We start from the raw sequence: 25,000 nt of genomic DNA, 5'->3' as shown, positions 1-25,000 counted from the left end.
TTTATGATGGATGGAGGCACTTTTATGATGGATAGATGCACAATTATGATGGATAGATGCACTTTTATGATGGATGGATGCACTTTTATGATGGATAGATGCACTTTTATGATGGACAGATGCACTTTTATGATGGATGGATGCACTTTTATGATGGATGGATGCACTTTTATGATGGATAGATGCACTTTTATGATGGACAGATGCACTTTTATGATGGATGGATGCACTTTTATGATGGATGGATGGATGCACTTTTATGATGGACAGATGCACTTTTATGATGGACGGATGCACTTTTGTGATGGATAGATGCACTTTTATGATGGATGGATGCACTTTTATGATGGATGGATGCACTTTTATGATGGATGGATGCACTTTTATGATGGACGGATGCACTTTTATGATGGATAGATGCACTTTTATGATGGATGGAGGCACTTTTAAGATGGATGGGTGCACTTTTATGATGGATGGATGCACTTTTATGATGGATAGATGCACTTTTATGATGGACGGATGCACTTTTATGATGGATAGATGCACTTTTATGATGGATGGAGGCACTTTTATGATGGACGGATGCACTTTTATGATGGATAGATGCACTTTTATGATGGATGGATGCACTTTTATGATGGAGAGATGCACTTTTATGATGAATAGATGCACTTTTATGATGGACGGATGCACTTTTATGATGGATAGATGCACTTTTATGATGGATGGAGGCACTTTTAAGATGGATGGGTGCACTTTTATGATGGATGGATGCACTTTTATGATGGACGGATGCACTTTTATGATGGATGGAGGCACTTTTATGATGGATGGATGCACTTTTATGATGGACAGATGCACTTTTATGATGGATGGATGCACTTTTATGATGGACGGATGCACTTTTATGATGGATGGGTGCACTTTTATGATGGATGGATGCACTTTTATGATGGACGGATGCACTTTTATGATGGATGGGTGCACTTTTATGATGGATGGATGCACTTTTATGATGGACGGATGCACTTTTATGATGGATGGGTGCACTTTTATGATGGATGGATGCACTTTTATGATGGACAGATGCACTTTTATGATGGATGGAGGCACTTTTAAGATGGATGGGTGCACTTTTATGATGGATGGGTGCACTTTTATGATGGATAGATGCACTTTTATGATGGATAGATGCACTTTTATGATGGATGGAGGCACTTTTAAGATGGATGGGTGCACTTTTATGATGGATGGATGCACTTTTATGATGGACAGATGCACTTTTATGATGGATGGAGGCACTTTTAAGATGGATGGGTGCACTTTTATGATGGATGGGTGCACTTTTATGATGGATGGATGCACTTTTATGATGGATAGATGCACTTTTATGATGGATGGATGCACTTTTATGATGGATAGATGCACTTTTATGATGGATGGAGGCACTTTTCTGATGGATAGATGCACTTTTTTGATGGATAGATGCACTTTTATGATGGATAGATGCACTTTTATGATGGATAGATGCACTTTTATGATGGATGGAGGCACTTTTATGATGGATAGATGCACTTTTATGATGGATAGATGCACTTTTGTGATGGATGGATGCACTTTTATGATAGATAGATGCACTTTTATGATGGATGGAGGCACTTTTATGATGGATAGATGCACTTTTGTGACGGATGGATGCACTTTTATGATAGATAGATGCACTTTTATGATAGATGCACTTTTATGATAGATAGATGCACTTTTATGATTGATAGATGCACTTTTATGATGAATAGATGCACTTTTATGATGATATATGCACTTTTATGGACTCCATTATAAAGCTTGGAAGATCCAGGACATTTTTTAATATAACTCTGAATGTATTGGTCTGAAAGAAGAATGTCAGATACACCTAGGATGTGTAAATCAACTATCCCTTTAACCCTTTCAGTTTCCCACCCAGATCTTTAACAAGTAGAAACACACAGCCGTTCTCTCTTCCCGTTACAGCGTCTCTGAGAGAGGAAGCTGTGAGAGTTATCAGAACAAACACACACAGACCCACAGGAAACACTGTAGTATCTCACATACACACACACACTGCTTCCTGCACACACACCTGCACTGAACACTAAATCATCATCATCCTCACGGTGACCCGTCCAGAACCGAGACCCGGATCCGTCACCTGTCCAGGTCCTCGGCTCTGGTTTAGAGGGATCAGTCACACACACACACACACACACACACACACACACACACACACACACACACACACACACACACACACACACACACACACACTCTCTCTCTCTCTCTCTCACACACACACACCAGCTGTGGATCTCATCATCATCTCATAATCTTCCCCCGACCCACCGGGAGGTCACGGCCCGGATTGAGCCAGGCCTTTATCAGAGCCACGTTACATTAGCGTACACACGCTCCTGTTTATTTACCTTCAGCGGCCCACGCTCCGCTCAGAGTTAATGAAACCTGCCCTATGAACCCCGGCATCACACACACACACACACACACAGCACAGAGAGAGAGGGAGAGAGAGAGAGAGATCCACTGTCACTCAGTGGGAAACGAGTAAGGAAACAACAGGATAGTTATTTCTGCATAAGCATTTAAAGCAGTTTCCCTGTCAGATGCTCTTATTTATCGTTTATTCTATTGCCATTGTTATTTACTGTTATTTACCACAAAATTAACGAATGCATAGCTGATATAAAAACTGGATGACTAGTAATTTCCTACTACTTAATTCTAAAAAAACAGAGATTCTAATTATTGAACAAAAAACTTCTTCACGTAATAACCTAGAATACTGTCTAACACTTGATGCTGCTCTGTCAAGTCCTCGTCGTCGGTTAGGAACCTGTGTGTGTGTGTGGGTTTGTGTGTGTGTGTGTGTGTGTGTGTGTGTGTGTGTGTGTGTGTGTGTGTGTGTGTGTGTGTGTGTGTGTGAGAGTGTGTGTGTTTGTGTGTGTGTGTGTGTGTGTGTGTATGTGTGCTCTTTGATACCAATCTTTCATTTGAAAGTCACGTGTCTAGTGTCTGTAAAACCGCATTTTTCCATCTTAAAATTATATCTAAATTACGTCATATGCTCTCATTGACAAATGCGGAACAACTAGTTCATGCGTTCATGACATCAAGGCTAGATTATTGTAATGCTCTACTGGGTAGATGCCCTGCACGCTTAATAAACAAACTACAGCTAGTTCAAAACGCAGCCGCTAGAGTTCTTACCAGAACCAGGAAGTACGACCATATTAGCCCGGTTCTGTCAACACTGCATTGAGTTCCTATTAAACATCGTATACATTTTTAAATATTGCTGATTACTTACAAAGCACTAAATGGTTTAGCTCCGCAGTACTTGAGCGAGCTCTTAACGCATTATAGTCCTTCACGTCTATTGCGATCTCAAAATTCTGGCCAGTTGATAATACCTAGAACAGGGATTCCCAAAGTGTGGTACGCGAGCTGCCAGCAGGGGGTGCGCAAGAGGAAAAATGTAATGGCGGTCTTGTTTTTAAGTGGAATTTTTCCATACAATAAAATAAAAAAACATGAACAGTAAACATTTTCCTTGTAATTGCTTTTATTTGAAATTTTGAAATTTAAAAAAAACCTATAATTTATTAGTTTTTGATAGAAACGTAGAAGACAGCTGCTGTCTTTTATACCATTCAGCCGCTATATGCGCACCAACTCATTTCATCCATTCATTCTATACTAATACTATATATATTATAAATATGCTTAACTGGCTGAAATCAGGGAAACTGTCAAGTGGGACGTCTTATGATAAAGTTGTTAGTCACGAAGGAGGAGAGGGACCAAGAGAGAGTGAGGATTTGGAAGCAACAGAGACGGAGAGAATAGAGAAAGAAAATGAGCGGGAGTCCGAAGATGCGCCAGAGGAAACGGAAGAGGAGGGAAGGAGATGGCAAAAAAGAGGTGATGAGGGTGAACACCACACAGGGAAAAAAAGAAGGAAATATGATGACAATTATCTGGGTCTGGGCTTCACTTGGATCGGCGATACAGATTGCCCGAAGCCTCAGTCAGTCCTTCCAGAAAAAGTTGTTTTGTGATAGTTGATAGGGCAAAAATCCTTGATTATGCGGCCCGTTTTCTTAAAAAATGCGATGGAATATGCGGGATATTTATGCAATTTTATGCAAAGAAAATTATGAGAACATGCAAAGGTCGCGGGAACTTGCAAAAATTGCGGGAACTTGCAAAAACTGCCGGAACTTATTTCAGACTTAAATAAAAACATCAAACTTACAAAACATTGATGAGTCAAACAAGTTCTGTAGCTTTACAAAAGGAATATGCAACAACTTCGGTAAAAATTTATAAATAAAATATAAAAAATAAAGTGTGCTCCTGTTTTACAGCTTTTTGATGATGTTCACGTCACGTAATTACATCACTTTATAACGTTCCCATGACAACAGGGGAAACGGCTGCTCGTGTGTGAAGCAAACGCAACATTTTTCAAATTTCTGCTAAGATATATGTGACTTTTTTGCAACGAGAATGAGGGGATTATGAAATCATGCAAGCCCAGCCTATTTTGCGCGGAAATCTGCAATTTATGCGACGAAAGTGCGGCGTATTTGAAAAAATGCAGCCCCTGCATAGATATGCATACTTTGGCTGATTATGCACTAAATCATGCGATCACATAATCGCGTTTTTCTGGAGAGACTCCTCAGTGCATGTTGTGCAGTGAAGTTTTAGCAAACAGCTGTCTGAAGCCGTCTTATCTCCGTCGTCCCCTGCACACGAAACATGGCAATTTAAGTCAAAAGCCCCTTATATTTTTTAAAGCAAAGTTGGAGGAGTTGCAGAAAAGCCAAAAAAAATGCAGTTTCATTCATGCGTTGGGTCTACGAAAGACGCATTACGGGCTTCATATCTGCTCATTTACAGAGTAGGGAGAAAGGGGCTGCCGCACACAATTGCCGAAGACGTGTGTTTGCCAGCGGCCAAAGAGATGGTGGAGTGTATGATTGGAGAGAAAGAGGCAAAAAAGTTGGACATGATTCCTGTGACCAATAACACTGTCGCGCCGCATTGATGCCATGTCTGAAGACATCCTGGCTACACTAGTCAGCCGTGTGAAGAAAAAAAGAGTTTTACTCTCTGCAAGTAGACGAGTCTACAGATGTTGCAAATCTGGCCAATCTTCTTCTGTATGTCCGTAACCTTTTTGAAGGAACGGTACAAGAAGATTTTTTGTTCTGTCGCCCCCTTGCTACCCGAACAACAGGACAGGAAATCTTCAATTTAATTGACGTTTATATGAGGACCAATGGGATCGACTGGGAGCGCTGTGTGGGAAACTGCACAGACGGGGCAAAATCAATGACGTGGAAACACACGGGGCTTATAGCTCATATTAGGAGAGTCTGCCCATCCATCAGCTGGTCACACTGCAGTATTCACAGAGAGGCCCTCGCAGCCAAAAACATGCCAGCTGATCTACTTGCAGTGCTGAACGACGCAGTCAAACTGGTGAACTTCATTAAAACTCATCGCTAAATTCACAAATATTCACACTGTTATGTAATGAGATGGGCAGCGAACACAAATCACTGCTGTTGCACACAGAGGTGCGTTGGCTGTCTCGCGGCAAAGTGCTGACAAGGCTCTTTGAACTCCGGCACGAATTGCAGCAGCTTTTTGAGGAGAATCCGTTTCATTTGGCCTCCAGTATGCATGACGAAGACTTTCTGAAAAGGCTTGCCTATCTAGCGGACATCATCTCAGCTCTGAATTAACTCAATCTAAGTCTGCAGAGTCAGTGTAACTGTGTTCAACACACAAGACAGGATTGAGGCCATGATAAATAAGCTACGGTTCTGGGCGAGTTGTGTGAGTGGGAACACACACCTGTTTTTGCCTACGCTTCACGAGTTCTTGGGGGAAAATGACATGGACCTGGGTGAGCATGTAAAAAGTCTCATAATTGAACACCTCAACCAACTCGCCGAGCAGCTACGGAAACACTTCCCACCTATGGACACATCTCGCGCTTGGATTCGCAATCCATTTGAAGTTTCCCTGCCTGTCCCACAGCTGTCATTTCACGAGCAGGAGCAGCTGATCGAGCTGTCATCTGATGGAGCACTGCAGTTACAGTTCAAACGAAAGCCACTTGAGGATTTTTGGACCGAGTCACTGACATCATACACTGTCTTGGCAAAGCAAGCCTTGAGAGTTTTGATGCCCTTCGCCATAACTTATCTCTTCGAGGCTGGTTTCTCTGCTATGGCAGCAGTTAAAACTAAACATCGGCAAAGACTGGATGCTGTTGAGAAGGAATTGAGGCTTAAACTGTCTTCCATTGTGTCAAACTTCGGAGAGCTTTGTGCCAAGATGCGAGCCCACCCGTCGCATTAATATGGGTAAGTATTTGATATTATTGCTACACATATAGGCCTACTGGGAATACTAACACATCCTCCTAAACCGTCTCCCTCCCTCCCTCCTCCCTCCCCACCTATAAATAAAGGTGACTTGACTTGACTCTCTCTCTCTCTCTCTCCCTCTCTCTCTCTCCCTCTCTCTCTCTCTCTCTCTCTGCAGGCTGAGCGACTTTTGCACTTAAAAAGTTCCAGATGGGTCCTCTTTTATCCTCTTTTAATTTATTGTTTGAGCCTATGCTCTTTGTTACTTTATTATGTTGTGGATCGTGTGTGTAAGCTAATTTTATTGTCGCACTTGAAAAGTTTCAGATTGATCCTCGTTTTTATTTATTTTATCTATTTCGGAGCCTATTCTCTTTAATGTTGTGGATCGTTTGTAACTTCATTGCAATTTAATTCAATGTACTGTCGTTCTAATTTCCATAACCGTTGTGTTATGATGATGATGATGCTAGCTCCATGGTCATTTAATAGGCCTAGCCTGCTGCAATGTTTCTTTTACGCGGCTGTAAATAACCGTGCTTTCTGTTACTGAGCCGTGTCTGTCACTCGTCCTCTTAAAAGTGCAAGCTTGTGCGTAGCTTTCTTGCATTATATTGAAACTTTATTGATATTGTTATTGTCATGCGTGTTCTGGTTATTTGCAGATGATTAAACATGAGTTTATATGGCGATAAAACAAAGCTTTGTTGCGTTTTTTTTTTTAAGTGGGGATTGGGGGTGCGCCAACCCGGTTGGGACATAGAAGGGGGGGCGCATGAAAAAAACTTTGGGAACCGCTGACCTAGAATATCTAAATCGACTGCTGGCGGTAGATCCTTTTCCTATTTAGCACCAAAACTTTGGAACAATCTTCCTAACATTGTCCGGGAAGCAGACACAGTCTGTCAGTTCAAATCTAAACTAAAAACACATCTCTTTGGCTTAGCATTCACATAACACTCTATAGACTTCTATAATTCACTGTTAGGCTGCATAGTTTAGATCAGCCGGAACCGGGAACACTTCCCTTAAATCCTGATGTACTCGTTACATCATAAGAAGGATGGCGTCTACACTAATATTAGTCTCTCTGTTTATCCCGAGGTTTACCGCAGTCCGCCGGATCCAGGCCGTATCCGGATCTGATGAAGGACCTGCGCCTGTACACAACGACAACGCATCCCTGAAGTGCCAGCGTCATCATCACTGTGAAGGCCTCATGGACACCTCAACAAACTCGTCTCCATACCGGCGTGATGACTCCGACCCCCAACCAGATGAACTGGATAAATATTGTGAAAGTTCTGATCCAACCTGACCTCTGACCTATTATGATGCCTGAATCATAATCATACACTGTTCGTTCGTTGGCCAGAGGAGAACTGAGACTGAGTCTGGGTTCTCCGAAGGTTTTTTTCTCCATTCTGTCACTGATGGAGTTTTGGTTCCTTCACTGTCGCTTTCTTCGCCTTTGTTGCCATTAGCTTTTGGCTTGCTTAGTTGGGGACATTCATTTTATATTTAAAAACATTATTACAACATTATTTTCCTATCTCCTCTGTAAAACTGCTTTAAAACAATCTGTATTGTAAAAAGCGCTATATAAATAAGGATGACTTGATTACTGTTATTTTTTATTTTTATATTGTTATTGTTGCTACTTCTGTATGTATGGTGACCTTGAGTGATTAGAAATACGGCGTAAGCCTAATTCTGAAAGCGACGGTTCCCAGTTCCCAATGTTCCCAGTTCCGGGTGTTCCCAGTTACCAATGTTCCCAGTTCCCGGTTTTCCCAGTTCCAGGTGTTCCCAGTTCCCGGTGTTCCCACTTCCAGGTGTTCCCAGTTCCCGGTGTAAATCTGGCCCTCGATGTAAAAATCCTTCATAAAGCGTCTCAAAGGCAGAAATCAATCAAAGTTCAGTTATGAAAGTCTTTCTGAAGCATTAACAGAAGTTCACTGGTGTTAGATGAACAGCGCAGATCTCAGATTTATGAAGTTCTGTAAAAACGTCATGTTTCAAAGTTGCACATAAAACAAAGTTCATTGGAGCATGTTTCACAAGAAAACACTATTTCAGTCTTTCACATTTAATTCAACGCGTTACTTCATGGGCTTTCTTTTTTAACTTTATTTTGTAGTTTTTTGACAAGAAAAGGAAAGAAAACCAGACAGACAGACCAAGGAACAGCAGGCAACAACGTCATAGATTAACAGAAATGCTCAAAACAAGAAAAAAAAACAAGACATAGGCCTACATCTCAGATAAGATTTCCAGTTTTTCTTCCTGGGCTTTTTAATTATTATTTACTACCAATTTCTGAGTGGAAATGTATGAGACTTTGCATTACTCGCATTACATAAAAGCTATTGAGATATTAATATCAAAACATTCAATCACAGCAGCAACACAAAGATAAATAAGAGCAGTTCAGTAGCAGAAATGAGTGAATGATCACAGTCGACAGCAGCGGATGATAAAGGCTGATAGCGGCTCACACACACACACACACACACACACACACACACACACACACACACACACACACACACACAGATGATGACGGTGTTGAAGTGTTTTGTGAGTTTATGAGGTTTCCTGGTGTTTGACGACTCATTTGTGTTACATGATCAGCCGAGTATCATTGAGGAGGTTCCTCCCCCTACACTCACACACACTCCCCCCTATGAAAACACACTCGCTGTTGGTCGTAACACCACTGGGAATGTCGGCTGGAATCTTCTAAAGCTTCTCTGCCTACAGTCACCTCATTAGCCCGAGCGTCACCTTCTTAAAAGGTCACTAATGAAGAAATGAAACCCCCGTCCGAGAGAGACACTGTTTCTGCACACAAACTACAAAACTTCCTTCACAGCAGGATCTCACTCACACACACACACTCTCTCTCTCACACACACACACACAGACGTTCAGGAACTCGTAGTGTACTATTACTTCCTGTGGAGAGTCTTATCTGCACACACATACACACACAGAGATGCATCATGGTCCTCGCTGACACAGAGTTGTTTGTTGATCGTGAACATCAGTAAAGGTGTGTTTACACATTATCACTCTGTTAGTGCGGTTCATGCGAATGAGTGTGTGAGCGATGCCATCAAGTGGGCTGACACACACATTCCCAGAATTCAACAGACTCTGGAGCGGTTCGACTGGGATATGAACACAACAGACCAGACACATCTAACTCAAAAACAGGAAGTGATGTCACAAGAGTGACCCAGCAGAAAGCTCAGCTGGTTCTTCTAGTCTCAGTCGCGGTGTTCCTGCTACGGTTCCGCCGCCAGAACCGAGTCTCCTTCATTTATACAGCGCTTTAACAATATGTGTTTCACAGCAGCTTTACAGTGATAACAGGAGATTACAGTAACAGAGATTGTTCAGGCTTTACAGCAGATCTAGAATAAAGTTATTGTCCAGATAAAGTTAGTTTTGATTGATTCACTTCCGTCGCAGAGATCATTAGTTATTAACTTAGCGGCCGCTAACACACATCGCTCTAACAGAAAACAGAAACTTTTAATGTGTTCTGGCCGTTCATTTCTACAACAACAGTGTTTGCTCGAGAACACAAACTCTGAAACAGGATCCAAGGAGAAAGTTTAGAAATTTTTTGAAAAACGTGAATCTGTGAGAACGCTGACGGCGTGCACATGCGTATTACATGTTTAGTCTATAGATATGCGCATTTGAATATATAAATATATATATATAATATACAATAATATATATGTGCGCAGGCGTGTGAAGTCTTTCTTTACAAATTGACCTCAACAAATTACTTGTCTGGCCTTAAAAATTCATGAATACAGAATTCTGGAGCCGGCAGTGTCGGTTTCTGAGTGACGAAAATAGACGAATATATCCGCAGAAATACAGTCATCTCATTCACACACACACACACGCAGGCGCAGAACACACATGCTAGCTGACAGTCGTTAGTTCTCTCGTGTGTTCTGACACAGCGGCTCTCATCAGCGCTAGTTCTTTAGCGGCGCGTCGTGTGTCCCTTTAAACAGCCAATAGAAACACGAACCAAACCAAAGACCTCTGGGTAATAAAAGTGTGTAAAGGTCGTCCACAGTCTGGATCTGGAGGCTCAGAGAGACGCTGACGTCTGGGTTTATATTTAGACCGGATCAGATCTGAGTCCGTGTGGAAACGCACATTATCAGAAACACATTATCTCTGCTGTAAACACGGGAACACCGGATGTTCGGGCGACTGGCTTCTGTTGGAGGACTGGGTGACGCTCTCGACTAACAGAAGATATCCCACAATCCCTCAGAACATCAGGAACACAGACGTTCACCCGCTGAAGGTTAGGAACGAGTGGACTAGCACTGAACTAGCGGTTCCGTTACATTAAATAAATCACCTCTGAAAGATAAATCAAGGAGGTGATTCAAACTTCAATTTAAAACATTTTCACTGTAGGATTTACTTCCTGTTGAACGTCACAGCTGTCGCTGAGAGGCAGCAGCTAAGAAGAAATCAGCCAATCAGAGACGAGCAGAGCTCTGAGGCACCAATCACAGGGAGAGGCTTCAAAACTCCTGCATTGATGAGTGACGTCAGAAGAACTGATTCTCACTTAAAAAAACTCCCATGATTCAGTGCTTTCATCCTCATTGGCTGAACATTCTGTCACACAATACAGGCCCTTCTGTCACACACTCTCACACACACACTCTCCATCTCTCTCTCACACACACACTCAAACTCGGCGGCATTATAACAGCATCGATACTAGCATTCATCAGCAAAGGTCACGTTAGCATAAGAGACACACACACGTGAGGATGAAGATCAGCTGATTCGGCTTAACTCATCACACAGAGGAAGTGACATCACGTCAGGATATTAAAACCGTCAGGACACTGTCCAAGAGAGAAACCCATGAAGACACTGGAATAAATCCCCAAACACACTCAACCAACCAAAACAAACAAACAGAGCAGAGGCGGTTCATCACAGACTCGCAAGCTGCCGTCCGACGCGTATCCCAGCATGCCAATCTGTGCATCCGGTGCCTTTCCCAGATCTGTGGACTAGCAGCACAGGATCATCCTCAACCATGACATCAGCACACGCATCATCAGCACACGCATCATCAGCACTCGCATCATCAGCACACGCATCATCAGCACACGCATCATCAGCACACGCATCATCAGCACACGCATCATCAGCACAAGCATCATCAGCACACGCATCATCAGCACACGCACACGCATCATCAGCACACGCATCATCAGCACACGCATCATCAGCACACGCATCATCAGCACACGCACACGCATCATCAGCACACGCATCATCAGCACACGCATCATCAGCACACGCACACGCATCATCAGCACACGCATCATCAGCACACGCATCATCAGCACACGCATCATCAGCACACGCACACGCATCATCAGCACACGCATCATCAGCACACGCATCATCAGCAAACGTAACATCAGCACACGCATCATCAGCAAACGCATCATCAGCACACGCATCATCAGCACACGCATCATCAGCACACGCATCATCAGCACACGCATCATCAGCAAACGCATCATCAGCACACGCATCATCAGCACACGCATCATCAGCACACGCATCATCAGCAAACGCATCATCAGCACACTCATCATCAGCACACGCATCATCAGCACACGCATCATCAGCACACGCATCATCAGCACACGCATCATCAGCACACGCACACGCATCATCAGCAAACGCATCATCAGCAAACGCATCATCAGCACACGCATCATCAGCACACGCATCATCAGCACACGCATCATCAGCACACGCAAACGCATCATCAGCAAACGCATCATCAGCACACGCATCATCAGCACACGCATCATCAGCAAACGCATCATCAGCACACGCATCATCAGCACACGCATCATCAGCACATGCATCATCAGCACACGCATCATCAGCACACGCATCATCAGCACACGCATCATCAGCACACGCATCATCAGCACACGCACACGCATCATCAGCAAACGCATCATCAGCAAACGCATCATCAGCACACGCATCATCAGCACACGCATCATCAGCAAACGCATCATCAGCACACGCATCATCAGCACACAGATCATCAGCACACGCATCATCAGCACACGCATCATCAGCACACGCATCATCAGCACACGCATCATCAGCACACGCATCATCAGCAAACGCATCATCAGCACACGCATCATCAGCACACGCATCATCAGCACACGCATCATCAGCACACGCATCATCAGCACACGCATCCCACACTGGGCTGATATTAAATCATGAATATCAAAACTGACATGTCGAGACAAAATCTCGACTGGGACTTGCTTCCTCAAAGACTCGGTCTCGATTCGGACTCGGCATAGGTGGTCTCGTCCCATCACTACTAACCCAGCTCTAACCCAGCTCTAACCCAGCTCTGACCCAGCTCTAACCCAGCTCTAACCCAGCTCTAACCCAGCTCTGACCCAGCTCTGACCCAGCACTAACCCAGCTCTAACCCAGCTCTGACCCAGCTGTAGAAACATCGAGGAGGATCAGAGGAAACAGGCTCAACTTGAGTTTTGCGTGTGAATACTGAGTACTGTGATTTTTTAGGTTTTTTGGTTTTAATAAATTTGCAAAGATTTTAAACAAACTTCTTTCACGTTGTCAGTATAGGGTTTTGTTTGTGGAATTTTGAGGAAAATAATGAATTTAATCCATTTTGGAATAAGGCTTTAACATAACAAACTGTGGAAAAAGTGAAACGCTGTGAATACTTTCCGGATGCATTGTATGCTTGAAATCTGGAACAATTAAAAGAGTAATTTCTGAGTGAATCATCATTTACTCGCCGTCATATTTGAAGAACGTTAACTAAACAACATTGAACAACACTGACAAAAAAAACACTGAAATATTCTCAAAATATCAAATATCAAATATAAGAAAGAAGGCGAGTAAATGATGAGAGAATTTTAAGATGGTTTGTAATTACTGCTGTGGTGTGATTATTAGACAGAGTCATTAAATGATTTTAGTGCTTAAAAAGCTTGGGCAGTGTGTGTGTGTGTGTGTGTGTGTTGTGTTACGTCAGGTGATTCGGGGGTTTTGAAGCTCATAAATCAGAGATGTGTCTGAATTTCACGCCTCTCTTCGGCACAGCAGGCCTGTTTATTCTGCTGTAAGTGGCTACTAACACACACTCACACACTCACAGCTCATGACTGAAGGTGAATATCAGAGGATTTCAGTGTGTGTGTGTGAGTTGTATTGGACAGTGCAGAGTCTCCTCACACACATCCCAGCATGCACCTGGAGAACGTCCAGCATGAGCAGCTCTAGATGATCTTATCATCTCTCTCTCCTCCTGACGTGTGTGTGTGTGTGTGTGTGTGTGTGTGTGTGTGTGTGTGTCTGTGTGTCGTTACGCAGCAGCAGTGCGAGAACCAGCGCCTGACGATGGCCATCACACGTCCGGGTGCCGATGCTGCTGCTTCCTCACACACACACACACACACACACACACACACACACACACACACACACACACACACACACACACACACACACACCTCCACGCCACTGAACACACAGCTCACAGCTTTATTGAGCTTCACTGCAACCCTAAATTTACGCTCAACAAATTCCTTCTGTTTAAGTAAATATCATAAAGCCTCAGGAATATCGTCTGCTCAGTGTCAGCACGCTATAAACCTGACGAACGCTTCCTGAGACTGGAGAGTGTCTGCGTGATTCATGATGCGCGCTGAGTATGTGTGTGTGTGTGAGAGAGTGAGTGAGTGTGTGTATGTGAGAGTGTCTGCGCTGATTCAAGATGCGCGCTAAGCGTTTCTTTCCTAAAGATAGACACCAATAACGTGTGTGTGTGTTTGTGTGTGTGAGAGAGCGTGTGTGTGTGTGTGTGAGAGAGTGTGTGTGTGTGTGTGTGAGAGAGTGAGTGAGTGAGTGTGCGTGTGTGTGTGAGAGTGTGTGTGTGTGTGTGTGTGTGAGAGTGAGGGAGTGAGTGAGTGTGTGTGTGTGTGTGTGTGTGTGTGTGTGTGTGTGTGTGTGTGTGTGTGTGTGTGTGTGTGTGTGTGTGTGTGTGAGAGAGTGAGTGTGTGTGTGTGTGTGAGAGTGAGTGAGTGTGTGTGTGTGCTTGTGTGTTTGTGAGAGAGAGTGAGTGGGTGAGTGTGTGTGAGAGTGAGGGTGTGTGTGTGAGAGTGAGTGTGTGTGAGAGAGAGTGAGTGAGTGTGTGTGTGTGTGTGTGAGGGTGAGTGTGTGTGAGAAAGTGTGTGTGTGTGTGTGTGTGTGTGTGTGTGTGTGTGTGTGTGTGTGTGTGTGTGTGTGTGCGTGCGTGTTTGTGTGTGTAAATCAGTGAGTGCAGCAGGAACAGTGACGCTCTGAAACACACACAACATCAGGCTCTTAGTTTTAAAAACAAGCAAGCAGACGCATCATCACTCATCCTCCCACATGCCACTGAGCTCACACACAAACACACACACACACACACACACACACACACACACACACACACACACACACACACACACACACACACACGCTTCATCTGCATCTAAACACTGAGCAGCAACAGAGGACACGCACAATTCCTGTGATTTCGTGGTGGGCTACATGAAACGCTGCTAGCGCGCGCGAGAGCAGCTACAGGCTAACGCCTGAGAGGCGTGGATGAATGAGTCTGCGTCAGGTCAGAGGTCAGCGTTTACTCTACAAGCCTTTCTCAAACAGTCACCGCGCAATATTTCACATGAGCATCTATTTTCTAAGTAGATGTTTCCATCCAGTGTTGTGCAGAAAACTGGGAATAAAACACAGTTTCAACACAATTATTCATGCAAGATCCCAAATGTGCATAAACACAGATGGAAGCAGCTCAGTTTAGTTTCAGAAACCCTCATTACATGTGACTTTTTACATGTGTGTGTGTGTGTGTGCTAATCTGCTAATGCCGTCTCACACAGGAAATCATGACTCCTGGGAGGAAATCCTGCTCTGATCCCACAGGGAAACACAAATAAATGAGCCAAAAGTGTTTCACTCTGCTCTCAAACATTAGTCTCCGTACGGCAGATAATCCTGCTTAACTGGAGCACTTCAAGAGTTTAAGAGCAGACATACACACACTCACGGGCCGTCGGGTTTAAAGACGTCTGTGCTTTACAGCTTCATACAACAAAACTGAATGCAGCAAAAAATGCAGCAAAGACTCAATAGAATTGAACAGAAAGGTAATGATGATCGGCCTGTCGACTCTTGATCCGAACTCATTCTAGCTGATGTTCATCGTTAAAGTAACATTGCTCTCATTAACAGCACTCGCATTAACAGCACTCGCATTAACAGCACTCGCATTAACAGCACTCGCAATAACAGCACTCGCATTAACAGCACTCGCATTAACAGCACTCGCATTAACAGCACTCGCATTAACAGCACTCGCTTTAACAGCACTCGCATTAACAGCACTCGCATTAACAGCACTCGCTTTAACAGCACTCGCATTAACAGCACTCGCATTAACAGCACTCGCATTAACACTCGCATTAACAGCACTCTCATTAACAGCACTCACATTAACAGATCTCACATTAACAGCACTCGCATTAACAGCACTCGCTTTAACAGCACTCGCATTAACAGCACTCGCATTAACAGCACTCGCTTTAACAGCACTCGCATTAACAGCACTCGCATTAACAGCACTCGCATTAACACTCGCATTAACAGCACTCTCATTAACAGCACTCACATTAACAGATCTCACATTAACAGCACTCGCATTAACACTCGCATTAACAGCACTCGCATTAACAGCACTCGCATTAACACTCGCATTAACAGCACTCGCATCAACAGCACTCGCATTAACAGCACTCGCATTAACAGCACTCGCATTAACAGCACTCGCATTAACACTCGCATTAACAGCACTCGCATTAACAGCACTCGCTTTAACAGCACTCGCATTAACAGCACTCGCATTAACAGCACTCGCATTAACACTCGCAATAACAGCACTCGCATTAACAGCACTCGCATTAACAGCACTCGCATTAACAGCACTCGCATTAACAGCACTCGCTTTAACAGCACTCGCATTAACAGCACTCGCATTAACAGCACTCGCTTTAACAGCACTCGCATTAACAGCACTCGCATTAACAGCACTCGCATTAACACTCGCATTAACAGCACTCTCATTAACAGCACTCACATTAACAGATCTCACATTAACAGCACTCGCATTAACACTCGCATTAACAGCACTCGCATTAACAGCACTCGCATTAACACTCGCATTAACAGCACTCGCATCAACAGCACTCGCATTAACAGCACTCGCATTAACAGCACTCACATTAACAGATCTCACATTAACAGCACTCGCATTAACACTCGCATTAACAGATCTCGCATTAACAGCACTCGCATTAACACCCGCATTAACAGCACTCGCATTTACAGCACTCGCATTAACAGCACTCGCATTAACAGCACTCACATTAACAGCACTCGCATTAACAGCACTCGCATTAACAGCACTCGCATTAACAGCACTCGCATTAACAGCACTCGCATTAACACTCGCATTAACAGATCTCACATTAACAGCACTCGCATTAACAGCACTCGCATTAACACTCGCATTAACAGATCTCGCATTAACAGCACTCGCATTAACAGCACTCGCATTAACAGATCTCGCATTAACAGCACTCGCATTAACACTCGCATTAACAGCACTCGCATTAACAGCACTCGCATTAACAGATCTCGCATTAACAGCACTAGCATTAACAGCACTCGCATTAACAGCACTCGCATTAACAGCACTCGCATTAACAGCACTCGCATTAACAGATCTCGCATTAACAGCACTCGCATTAACAGCACTCGCATTAACAGCACTCGCATTAACAGCACTCGCTTTAACACTCGCATTAACACTCGCATTAACACTCGCATTAACAGCACTCGCATTAACACTTGCATTAACAGCACTCACATTAACAGATCTCACATTAACAGCACTCGCATTAACACTCGCATTAACAGCACTCGCATTAACACTCGCATTAACAGCACTCGCATTAACAGCACTCGCATTAACAGCACTCGCATTAACACTCGCATTAACAGTACTCGCATTAACACTCGCATTAACAGCACTCGCATTTACAGCACTCGCATTAACAGCACTCGCATTAACAGCACTCGCATTAACAGCACTCGCATTAACACTCGCATTAACAGCACTCGCATTAACAGCACTCGCATTAACACTCACATTAACAGATCTCACATTAACAGATCTCGCATTAACAGCACTCGCATTAACAGCACTCGCATTAACACTCGCATTAACAGATCTCGCATTAACAGCACTCGCATTAACAGCACTCGCATTAACAGATCTCGCATTAACAGCACTCGCATTAACACTCGCATTAACAGCACTCGCATTAACAGCACTCGCATTAACAGATCTCGCATTAACAACACTCGCATTAACAGCACTCGCATTAACAGCACTCGCATTAACAGCACTCGCATTGACAGCACTCGCATTAACACTAGCATTAACACTCGCATTAACAGCACTCGCATTAACACTCGCATTAACACTCACATTAACAGCACTCGCATTAACACTCGCATTAACAGCACTGGCATTAATAGCACTCGCATTAACAGCACTCGCATTAACACTCGCATTAACAGCACTCGCATTAACAGCACTCGCATTAACACTCGCATTAACAGATCTCACATTAACAGCACTCGCATTAACAGCACTTGCATTAACACTTGCATTAACAGCACTCGCATTAACAGCACTCGCATTAACAGCACTCGCATTAACAGCACTCGCATTAACAGCACTCGCATTAACAGATCTCACATTAACAGCACTCGCATTAACAGCACTCGCATTAACAGCACTCGCATTAACACTCGCATTAACACTCGCATTAACAGCACTCGCATTAACAGCACTCGCATTAACACTCGCATTAACAGATCTCGCATTAACAGCACTCGCATTAACACTCGCATTAACAGATCTCGCATTAACAGCACTCGCATTAACAGCACTCGCCGGGACCTCAGTACACTGCAGATATGCTGACTGAATATAAACCCACAGAGCACTCGGATCATCAGGATCATCAGGAAACAGCAAGGCTTTACTGTGAGCATGTTGAGATAGCTTTAGCTGCTATACTGGACCAGCTTCCAGAGGAGATCATGTGCTCCTACAGTCACAGTCACATCCAGACTCACAACACTTCAGTTTATCTGAGTGTTTACTGGATGAGCCACTGTACGTCAGACCGTTTGTGCTATATTTTACTTTATTTTTGTATTCTAAACTGTTTTAATTATTCTCATTTCTTCTATGTAAAGACCTTTGAATTACCATAGTGTATGAAATGTGCTATAAAAATAAACTTGCCTATATCAATGATCAGCTCTAATCTGATAACTGCAACTATAAGGCATGAAGATATTGAGACATTATAAACATTAACATCATGATTTTCTGTAAAGCTGTTCTGAAACAATGCATGTTGTGTTCAGTGCTGTACAACTCAGTCTGTCTTATCTTGACATGCATTAAACACATCTTGCATGAGTGTGTGAATCCCATGTGACTGAATCTGCAGTCGTCTGCTGTCTGACAGATCCCACAATGCAATGCGTTTCACCGGCTGAGCGGGCGTCTAATTAGGACGCTATCTTCCCTATCAGCCGCTGTGGAGCACACCGGGATAATCCCGACTGCGGATCAGGACCAGGACCCAGCGGGACGCGCCTGATAACGCTGTTAGCCAGACCATTACACTAGCGCTGTTAGCAGATCATCATTACACTAGCGGGATCATTACTCTGCTAGCGGCATCAGGCCGTCAGACCGGAGTCTCTCCCTCTCAGGATGAAAGGGAATCTGGCGGCTTCCTCAATACAACGCTTGTACAGGATGAGCTTCAGTACGACGTCTGGACCGCGCACACACACACACACACACACACACACACACACACACACACACACACTCTCTCTCTCTCTCACACACACAAACCACACACACACACACACACACACACACAAACACACACACACACTCTCTCACACACACACACACTTTCACACTTAAAACAGACACACACACACTCTCACACTCTCTCACACACACAAACACACAAACACACACACACACACGCACACTCTCTCTCTCTCTCTCTCTCTCTCACACACACACACACACACACTCTCTCACACACATACACACACACACACACACACACACACCCACACACACACACACACACACACACACCACATGTCAATAAGGACAGTAGAGAATCGGCTCTCTTCCATTCATGAGTGAGTGAGAGTGTGAATTAGCCACAACACTTAGGAAGGTTAACTGGATTGTAGGGCTGGGCGATATAGCCTAAAAAAAATCCCAGATTTTTTCACAAAAAATCTGATTTACGATTTAAAACGATTTTTTTCTCTCCCTACTTAAATACATTCTGCAGATGACAAAGAAATTGTTCAAAACAAGTTTTAACTTTATTTTGTTTTAATATTCCCTTCTGGGATTTGATCTGGATTAAAGTGCAAGCGGAAACAACAAGCCGAAAAGACAAGAGGACAGGCCCTGTCTGTGAAAACAGTGGAAATGTAACATAACATAAAATAAAATGGGTGGATTGGGATTGGGGGGGATGTGTAAAAAAAAAAAAAACTTGCATCACAATAAGTGTATTGTGATTGTCAAATTATTTGGTAACTAAACATAATTTTATTAAGTTTACTGGTATGCTACTGTTTTTATTATGGCTTAACACAAATTTCACAATTTCAATTCAATTCTTGTGATTTGATTCTGATCTTGATTCAATATAAATTCCTTTGGATAAATAGGTACAGTAGATACGTTAATGTGTTAATTGTTCTCCCCCCAAAAAAAAAAAATCACCTAACGCCTAAACATACAGAGAGCCCTGTCAGCTGGTATTATTAAAGGTTAAAACTAACTCAAATTAAATATAATGCGTTTTTTTATTTTATATTGCGTCTTTTATTTTATAATGCGTCTAACTAACATGCGTGCTATGAGTCATTAAAAGCCATCCTGAGGTAAATGTAACGTTACGTGACATGTTGTTCTCCAGCTGTTTTATGGACATCTTTCCGCGGTTTAAAAACACTAATCGATCGATTTTATTACATCTCGGTAAGTTGGTAGTAAAGAGTAACAGATGTTCGGTTCACGTGCCGCTTGAACTGAGATCTGCCAGCGTTCTTTCATGTCACATTTACAAGCGCCAAAACGGTGTTTATTGTTTGAATTTTGTAATAAAATTGACAGAATCTGAGAGCTGAGAATCTGTTGGATATCGATAGTAACCTGCTCTGTCTTGTCTGTCGGTGTCCGTGTCCTCGTTGCTTCGCGAATGTTTCTCTGCGTGAGAAAATGGAAGTGTGGCGTGAGAGCGTGTGACACAGTGAACTCGTGAGAGTTGGCGGCCCTGCAGATTCAGCTTGTAAATGTTTTCGGCGGCTGTGCTTCTGCTGCCGCGGTCTTGCTCATTTGCCATGTTGTTTGTGCATCTCTATCAGGGCAAGCGCTGAGCCCGGTCGGATCTACGGGAGCCCAGAGGGGAGCGTCGGCGGTTGTTAAAGAGAAAACTGATTTTCATTAAAAAAAAAAATCGGCGTAAACTACAGATTTGAGTTAATCGATAAAATCGATTTATTGCCCAGCCCTACTGGATTGTAATTCAAAGTAATTTAAGAAAGATAATGCATTCTGGGAAATGAAGTGTTCTGTCACACTGATGCAAACTTCTTTTTAAGTATATAAATTAAATACAAATGGGTGGAATTTTAAACTTTAAAAATTTAATTTTAAAACTGTAAATTTTAATTTCTCTCGATCTGTCTGTCTATAAACCTTCAAGCACTACTTTTTACAAAACTTTCCAACCGTACCTTGTCAGAGTTTCAAAGTTTGCCTTGAGAGTCTTTTTCTACTTTAAAATGTGCCGTTAGAATTTCTTTGAATTCCAATTCATTTTTAATTCTACTTCCTTACATTCAAATTGATGTGCTGCACTTGAATGATGTCATGTGTGTGTGACTGATGAATGATGTCGTGTGTGTGACTGATGAATGATGTCATGTGTGTGACTGATGAATGATGTCATGTGTGTGACTGATGAATGATGTCATGTGTGTGACTGATGAATGATGTCATGTGTGTGACTGATGAATGATGTTGTGTGTGTGACTGATGAATGATGTCATGTGTGTGACTGATGAATGATGTCATGTGTGTGACTGATGAATGATGTCATGTGTGTGACTGATGAATGATGTCATGTGTGTGACTGATGAATGATGTCACGTGTATGACTGATGAATGATGTCACGTGATGAATGATGTCACGTGTGTGACTGATGAATGATGTAACGTGTGTGACTGATGAATGATGTCATGTGTGTGACTGATGAATGATGTCATGTGTGTGACTGATGAATGATGTCACGTGATGAATGATGTCACGTGTGTGACTGATGAATGATGTCATGTGTGTGACTGTTGAATGATCTCATGTGTGTGACTGATGAATGATGTCATGTGTGTGACTGATGAATGATGTCATGTGTGTGACTGTTGAATGATGTCATGTGTGTGACTGATGAATGATGTCATGTGTGTGACTGATGAATGATGTCACGTGTGTGACTGTTGAATGATGTCACGTGTGTGACTGATGAATGATGTCACGTGTGTGACTGATGAATGATGTCACGTGTGTGACTGATGAATGATGTCACGTGTGTGACTGATGAATGATGTCATGTGTGTGACTGATGAATGATGTCACGTGTGTGACTGATGAATGATGTCACGTGTGTGACTGATGAATGATGTCACGTGTGTGACTGTTGAATGATGTCACGTGTGTGACTGATGAATGATGTCACGTGTGTGACTGATGAATGATGTCACGTGTGTGACTGATGAATGATGTCACGTGTGTGACTGATGAATGATGTCACGTGTGTGACTGATGAATGATGTCACGTGTGTGACTGATGAATGATGTCATGTGTGTGACTGATGAATGATGTCACGTGTGTGACTGATGAATGATGTCATGTGTGTGACTGATGAATGATGTCATGTGTGTGACTGATGAATGATGTCATGTGTGTGACTGATGAATGATGTCACGTGTGTGACTGTTGAATGATGTCATGTGTGTGACTGATGAATGATGTCATGTGTGTGACTGATGAATGATGTCATGTGTGTGACTGTTGAATGATGTCATGTGTGTGACTGTTGAATGATGTCATGTGTGTGACTGATGAATGATGTCATGTGTGTGACTGTTGAATGATGTCACGTGTGTGACTGATGAATGATGTCACGTGTGTGACTGATGAATGATGTCACGTGTGTGACTGATGAATGATGTCATGTGTGTGACTGTTGAATGATGTCATGTGTGTGACTGTTGAATGATGTCATGTGTGTGACTGTTGAATGATGTCACGTGTGTGACTGTTGAATGATGTCATGTGTGTGACTGATGAATGATGTCATGTGTGTGACTGTTGAATGATGTCACGTGTGTGACTGTTGAATGATGTCATGTGTGTGACTGATGAATGATGTCACGTGTGTGACTGATGAATGATGTCATGTGTGTGACTGTTGAATGATGTCATGTGTGTGACTGTTGAATGATGTCATGTGTGTGACTGTTGAATGATGTCATGTGAGTGACTGATGAATGATGTCATGTGTGTGACTGTTGAATGATGTCACGTGTGTGACTGATGAATGATGTCATGTGTGTGACTGATGAATGATGTCATGTGTGTGACTGATGAATGATGTCATGTGTGTGACTGTTGAATGATGTCATGTGTGTGACTGATGAATGATGTCACGTGTGTGACTGATGAATGATGTCACGTGTGTGACTGATGAATGATGTCATGTGTGTGACTGATGAATGATGTCATGTGTGTGACTGTTGAATGATGTCATGTGTGTGACTGTTGAATGATGTCACGTGTGTGACTGATGAATGATGTCATGTGTGTGACTGTTGAATGATGTCACGTGTGTGACTGATGAATGATGTCACGTGTGTGACTGATGAATGATGTCACGTGTGTGACTGATGAATGATGTCATGTGTGTGACTGTTGAATGATGTCATGTGTGTGACTGTTGAATGATGTCATGTGTGTGACTGTTGAATGATGTCACGTGTGTGACTGTTGAATGATGTCATGTGTGTGACTGATGAATGATGTCATGTGTGTGACTGTTGAATGATGTCACGTGTGTGACTGATGAATGATGTCACGTGTGTGACTGATGAATGATGTCACGTGTGTGACTGATGAATGATGTCATGTGTGTGACTGTTGAATGATGTCATGTGTGTGACTGTTGAATGATGTCATGTGTGTGACTGTTGAATGATGTCATGTGTGTGACTGATGAATGATGTCACGTGTGTGACTGTTGAATGATGTCACGTGTGTGACTGATGAATGATGTCACGTGTGTGACTGATGAATGATGTCATGTGTGTGACTGATGAATGATGTCATGTGTGTGACTGATGAATGATGTCATGTGTGTGACTGATGAATGATGTCATGTGTGTGACTGATGAATGATGTCACGTGTGTGACTGTTGAATGATGTCATGTGTGTGACTGATGAATGATGTCATGTGTGTGACTGATGAATGATGTCACGTGTGTGACTGATGAATGATGTCACGTGTGTGACTGATGAATGATGTCATGTGTGTGACTGATGAATGATGTCACGTGTGTGACTGTTGAATGATGTCACGTGTGTGACTGATGAATGATGTCACGTGTGTGACTGATGAATGATGTCACGTGTGTGACTGTTGAATGATGTCATGTGTGTGACTGATGAATGATGTCATGTGTGTGACTGATGAATGATGTCACGTGTGTGACTGATGAATGATGTCACGTGTGTGACTGTTGAATGATGTCATGTGTGTGACTGATGAATGATGTCACGTGTGTGACTGATGAATGATGTCATGTGTGTGACTGATGAATGATGTCACGTGTGTGACTGATGAATGATGTCACGTGTGTGACTGTTGAATGATGTCATGTGTGTGACTGATGAATGATGTCACGTGTGTGACTGATGAATGATGTCATGTGTGTGACTGATGAATGATGTCACGTGTGTGACTGATGAATGATGTCACGTGTGTGACTGTTGAATGATGTCATGTGTGTGACTGATGAATGATGTCACGTGTGTGACTGATGAATGATGTCACGTGTGTGACTGATGAATGATGTCACGTGTGTGACTGATGAATGATGTCATGTGTGTGACTGATGAATGATGTCATGTATGTGACTGATGAATGATGTCATGTGTGTGACTGTTGAATGATGTC

The 25,000-nt window shown here is 43.0% G+C and overlaps 1 protein-coding gene across 1 annotated transcript in view; it reads right to left on the bottom strand.

The window, feature by feature from the left end:
• The window catches only part of klhdc3 (kelch domain containing 3), a 69,461-nt gene that overhangs the window by 7,383 nt on the left and 37,078 nt on the right, over positions 1–25,000 (bottom strand). The window lies entirely within an intron of this gene.

This window comes from Siphateles boraxobius, unplaced genomic scaffold (genome assembly GCF_051911475.1).
Source record: "Siphateles boraxobius isolate OS27281-9 unplaced genomic scaffold, OSU_SipBor_1 249, whole genome shotgun sequence".
In the NCBI taxonomy this organism is placed as follows: Eukaryota; Metazoa; Chordata; class Actinopteri; order Cypriniformes; family Leuciscidae; genus Siphateles; species Siphateles boraxobius.
This window is presented reverse-complemented; position numbering and strand designations above follow the sequence as displayed.